Below are 6,794 nucleotides of genomic sequence, written 5' to 3'. Positions count from 1 at the left end.
CCTCTCATCCTCTGTCCCTCTGTGCTCCCCACATACAGTTAAGTCCCCTACATACGGCCCTTCAAGATGCAAACTTCAAAGACGTGAACATGCGTTCACATGTCCAGTCATATAAGTTAGGTCATGTGTCTAACCCACATTATCACATGGGTGCATCTTTTACAAGTGGTTGTGCTTTTGTGCACTTTAGAGTATTGTAGAGTATAGTATCTTTATTTCAAACCCAAGATGTCCAGAAGTAAGCTTAAAAGCAGTGGAGACGTAGCTGGCACTGCACTGTATTTGCCAATGTATGGTACTATGAAATATAAAATGTTTTGCTTGCTTTTATGTTATTATTTGGGTGAAAAGTATTATAAAGCTATTACAGTACAGTTCTAGACAACCAATTGTGTTCATTAGGTACCTAGGCTAACTTACGGTATTCTTGGAACGGAACTCATTCCTTTGGGGGGGACTTGCTGTACATGGTTGCAGACGTTTATTACTGCACATAACGGTCTGTGTTACAATAGCCTTTCTTTCCCACTAGACGGGACTATTCATAGATTGTTCCCACTGGAAACAGCTACTTGGTTCTTAACAAGTGTTTATCAGTAAACTGCAATGACTCATTACTGTAAGGATAAACCAAATAAACATTTACTGTGAATCCCCCCACTGAATGGAGTATTACTCAGCAATAAAGAAACAAACTATTGATGACTACTGATATATGCAACAACTGGATGAATCTCAGAAAACCAGACTGAGTTAAAAAAGGAAGTCACACACTATATGATTCCATTAATATAATGCTCTTGAAATGCTAAGATTATCAAAGTGGAGGCAGATTAATGGTTTCTCAGGATTAAGGATGGGGTGGAGGTAGGGGGGGAAATAGATGTGGCAAAACAAGGGGATCTTTATTGTGGGTCCTTGTGATGAGAGAACGTTTCTGTCTTGACTGCGTCAGTGTCGATATCCTGGTTGTGACATATGTTTGCAAGATGTCATCACCAGAGGCAAATGGGCAGAGGGTACACAGGATCTCTCTCTCTCTGTTAGTTTCTTATGACTATATTAGACTCCACAATTATCTCAACAGAAAAGATTTAATTAAAAAAAAAAGAGAGAGACTCCAACCAGAAAAAAAAATGGAGACTTCACACACTGTCCAAATGCATTCTTTTTATTTGAGAAGGACAATCTCAAGGCCGTGCCCTTTGGGAAAGGCATCTCTCATCATCAGGTACATCAAGATCAACCATTACTCTCGGCAAGGTACAAAAATACACGCATCAGTGACTTCCATACAATAAATACATAATCATGCATCCCACAATAAAAGGCACAGAAACCTGGTCACTTAGTAGTCATAAAAATTACTAGCTACATTAACAAAGCCACCCAAATTATCAGTATAAGGAACCGTAACAATATATTCCAAAGGGGAAAACACATAAAACATCTTTAAAATAGTATGCAATAAATATCTCAATTGTTGTATATATTTAAAAAATTATGCCATTGTAAACAGCATGTAAACAAACAAAACTCACGTTTTCTTACCATTATTAACAGTTATTAGAGCTAAAGTTATAACCTCTGCTCTGTCAGGTATATTTCACTGGCAAGTGTGCTAAGCAGTTTAAAGTTTCACTCTTTTCTGCAGCAAACAGAGCCCACTGTATAATAAATAGATAGGATCTCCATCTTTCAGATAAAAGTTTCAAAACAAGACTACAAAAATGTAGTAAATTATTAGCTATAAGTAATATGGCAAAGGCTAGAGTACAACTATCTTCTGCAATGCAAGGGACGAAAGGAACTATGCTGTTAGATATTCAGTGTGATGATAACTAAGAGGCAAATCATTACCAATTCTCTTTATTGAAAGGTAGAATGATGCTACTGAGTGTAATGGTCAAGTGTCCAGTCTTCTGAGCCTCCTTTGTTTGTGGGCCTTTCATGAAATGGAACAAAGAGTAAAGTTCTATCAAACTAAGAATTTCTTTTTGTTAGAGAACAAAGAAATGGTTGATATTTTATACTGATGGAAAATGGTGACTTCAAAATATGCCTATCAAAATGTAAGTATACCTTCAAGTAAGGTTTTTTCCGTACTTAACAATATTTTTTCCTTCTTATAAAGGAATCCAATTGTCTAACCATTAATAAATTTTCAGAGAAGTTAATTTTTTGCAACTCAAATATTTTTATTTCATCTATGGATCAGTGCATTGTGGCACACAAGTACTAATAGTGGATTTACTATATGCTTAGATAAGTATGCCAGCTGTTAATATTGTGACTCCTTTCTCCCCGTTAAAAATAAAAGTGGTGGAAACATCAACCCATAACTGCAAATGGAGCCTTTGAAGTACATTGCAAAGCACTGTTTTATAACTTTTTCCTTTTACTGTGAATTCCCAACGGATATTTCATATATTTTGGAGTAACTGTCATTAATAAGGATATATGCCTTCCTAAAATGGACTTAAAAGTTGAACTTGTGTTCTATAAACTCATTAGTCATTTGAATCATATATAGCACCTATGGTTGCGGAAATGGGGTTTTATAGAATTGGTGGAAGATGTACTTGATGAGTGATGGTCAAAAATTATTTGCAGTTGACCTGAAAATACAAAAATTATGGACATAAAAACGAGGTTAGTCCTTTATGACACAGAACTTGTTAGTTTTTTGGGTGGAAGGTGACGACTTCTCTGGAAAACCCTGAGAAGTAATATTTGCCTTAAAAACATGTCCTCCCAATTTCTTAAACAGACTAGAAAAATAATCATGAACATGAACTTGAACTCTATTAGATAAGAGCAGTCTTATTTTATTTGTATCCCCAGCATTAATCAAAGGTCAAATGTAGAGCAGGTAGAAAAAAACCTACTGAGTGAAGTAAGAGGTGATTTAATTTAATTATATGCAAATTTGGGACTTATTTAATTTTGAAAATTGACTTTAAAGGACTTTTTGTGTCAACCTTTATCATAATTTGGAGACATGGTAGAAAGGCTTTATAGAATCACAAAATAAAAACAGTCCCTTAGGTAATAGTTTTTAGTCTTTATGTTCTATGTGTGTGTCTCAGCTGCTCAGTCATGTCTGACTCTTTGCAACCCCCTGGACTGTAGCCCACCAGGCTCCTCTGTCCATGGACTTCTCCAGGCAAGAATAGTGGAGTGGGTAGCCATTACCTTCTCCAGGGGATCTTCCAGATCCAGGGATCAAACCCAGGTCTCCCACAATGCAGGCAGATTCTTTACCATCTAAGTCACCAACAGTGGCAAAGAAGCCTTCTTACATTTACATAATAAAAAATGAAATAACCATTAATTATAAATGACCTGAAACTGCACAAATCATTCTCCATCTCTGGTTGAAATCTATTTTTCAGAAAATTTTACCTTCATGTTTTTTTTTAATTCTTTCTCTAGTGTCATTCTTTTGTGTAGGTCATTAGTATATGTATCTATGTAGACTGTATACACTGAACACAGAACATCTGCTGATGAGAAAGATCATCTTCAAGGCATATTTACAAATCCCAAGTAAGAATTCTGCAGGTACCAGAAATTTTTCTAAGCCTCAACTTTAGAAACAAGAATTCAAACTTGGTAAATATTTCTCATGAGTAGCTAACGATTATCCTTCATAAATCAACTGTTCTTTCCTGCTGTTTCTCTTCTGTTGATTCTCCCAGAGTTCCTGCATGCTTCTGAACACACACCCACCTCTTGTGGACTCTCGGGAAAGTTTATGCATTCATTTGTGGAAGTGCAAAAATACAGAGAAGTCTGGGCTATATATTACCTTCACCATTTCAAAAACATTTACTAAAATCCTATGATGGGCTCGCTAGACACTGAAACTACGAAGATAGAGAAATCCAGTTGTTGACAAGCAGATATATACATACAATTGCTGACATGTGATATATATATACATACATACGTATATATATATATATATCTTATATATGGGGGCTTCCTGGATGGCTCAGACAGTAAAGAATCTGCCTGCAACGTGGGAGACCCAAGTTTAATCCCTGGGTTGCAAAGAGCCCCTGGAGAAGGACATGGCTATCCACTCCAGTATTCTTGCCTGGAGAATTCCACAGACAGAGGAGCCCATGGGCTACAATCCAGGGGCTTGCAAAGAGTCAGACACAAATGAGTGACTAACACTTCCACTTTTCTTTCATATATTCATACATATTCAATAATTATTGAAATAATTTTATAGAATAAATTTCAAGAGACTATGGAGCATGGATGAAATACTTAACCTTCTGGGTAGTTAGGCAGAGTGTCACAGAAGGTAAAATCTGAACTGAATCTTAAATGAGTTAATCTCCAGCAAGTGATTATGCCAAAGCACTGAACTGTGAGTAGCTCCAAATTCCCGGGTTACGAAAGGTCTCTAGTGGAATGGTAGGTGAGGATGCTAAAAATGGTGGGACGAGGTCATGGAGATCCTTATCCATCACTCTAAGGAGGTGGCTTGCTGCGCTGTAAAGAGGGAGAGTCTAGTTAAGATTTTTTTCAGCTGAGTCATGACAAAAGAAATTTGTGTTTTAAAAAGACCACTCTGTCAGTCATGTGGAAGATGGATGAGTGGTAGGGGAGAGTGAGGCAGGAAAACTGGTTACTGAAAAGCTATAGCAAAAGCACAAGAGAGAAGACTAACGAAGGTTTGTGCTGATAAAGGTCTGAATGGAATTATCACTTTGCTTTACTGCAACTAATTAGAAATAGAACATAAAATGCTAATTCAATTTTTGAGATGGACAAAAAATAAAATATGCAACTGTATAAATACTAAAAAAAAAAAACCTTTGATATAGAAAATGCTTCGGCTTACACAATTCAAAACCAAGATTAGGTTAAGCTTGTGTTTTGTTCCATATTTTAGCTTAGGAGTTTCTTGGCAGAAGAACATGATCCCATAATGTTGCTATGAGAACTGTGTCACCTCTCAAAAGCTTTCTGAAAGCTTTTCAAGTAAAAGGAGGCGAGGAAACAAAAGAACTCCTCGAGTTTGCAATGCTTTCATCCTCATCATTATGTATATAAAAAATTTGCTGCACAACAGCAATCTGTATACAGGGAAGGTTCTAATTTAAATTATAATTAATTTAAGTTAGACTAAGATCAACTATATATCAGGTCATTGTGGGAAGCAAATTCCCAGAAAAACAACTTATTCCCATCACTGTACCAAATCATTCTGGAATCATCATTTAGAGATCTGTTATTATGAAAGCTAAGCTGTGCCACTGTTGTTGTTGAGTCGCCAAGTTGTGTCCAACTCTTTGTGACCCCACGGACTGTAGCCCGCAGGGCTCCTCTGTTCATGGGATTTCCCAGGCAAGAATAGTGGAGTGGGTTGCCATTTCCTTCTCCAGGGGATCTTCCTGACCCAGGGATCGAATCTGCATCTCCTACAATGGCAGGTGGGTTCTTTACAACTGAGCTGCCAGAGAAGCCATTAAGACAAATCAAAACACAGGTGAATGAGTTCGGATTCAGCCTTTTCCTTGATGTCATGCAGCTTACAGCCTCTTAGAATCCCAATATTTTTAGGGGAGAGGGATGCCACAGGAGTGCCAATGTATCATATTATACTATTATAAATAGTAGATTTAGCAAAGAACTTTTTGAGTCAAGTGGTCAGATAGTGACTGAATTCAAGGGTCAGGGGAAAATAAAGTCAATATTCATTTACCCTCATCTACATTTGATAATTTTAACTGGGTTATTCTAATTTCTTTAATTGTACTCAGATTTTCATTATGGTAATGAGTAAGACAATCTCTAGCTTCATTTCTTTACCGGAAGTTTTAAAGGTACTTTGCAAGAGAGAGTACCACTCCATAGCTAGAGAAGACAGCGATGCATGCTTCAGATGATACAGGATGCTCGGGCTGGTGCACTGGGATGACCCAGGGGGATGGTATGGGGAGGGAGGTGGAGGGGGGTTCAGGATGGGGAACACGTGTACACTCGTAGTGGATTCATGTTAATGTATGGCAAAACCAATACAATATTGTAAAGTAATTAGCCTCCAATTAAAATAAATTTATATTAAATAAAATAAATAAATAGCAAGGAAACCATTCAGGATTCACTGGGTAAATGACATCACAGAGTTAAACATCCAGTATTCCTTTTTTTCAACGCAGATTTAAAGAGACATTTCCTCTTTGGGGATTTAAGCTATGAAAAGATGTGTAGGTCTTAGTTATGTATATATAACAGAATCACAGAACTCAGCTATATTATATAATATACATTATATATATATTTATAAAATGTTTGTCTGAGGTGAGTGTAAAAAAATTACTCTAAATTTCTGGAGATTTTAGAAATCAGTTTTTAGCCTATCCTAAGATGAAAAGATAAATCTATACTACATAGATGAAAATACCTATAACCTACTCTGGGCAAGATAGTGCTAATGTGACTTCACTCTCATTTTTAAAATAAACATTGAAGGATATTAACTTGGACTTTTAATTTTCACGCTAAAGTCTGGGAATCCTTTATATCTAAACGACAGTGGGAAAAGAGGTATGTTTAAGTACGATTCACACTTACATAGTTCCTCTTGTAAAAGAAAACACACCTGGTACTTATAACTGATAATATCTCGGGCCATTTCTAAGTAGGGAAACCAAAGGACCAAAACATAGAGCTCGTAGAAAGGACACAGGGAGCCAGGGCCAAAGTCAGTTGCAGAATCCAATGAACCTAACCCTATTCCCACCTCTAGACTCACAGGATTCAGCTTCTAG

Source organism: Capricornis sumatraensis, chromosome 12 (assembly GCF_032405125.1).
Source record: "Capricornis sumatraensis isolate serow.1 chromosome 12, serow.2, whole genome shotgun sequence".
Classification (NCBI taxonomy): Eukaryota; Metazoa; Chordata; class Mammalia; order Artiodactyla; family Bovidae; genus Capricornis; species Capricornis sumatraensis.
Note: the sequence above shows the minus strand (reverse complement) of the source record.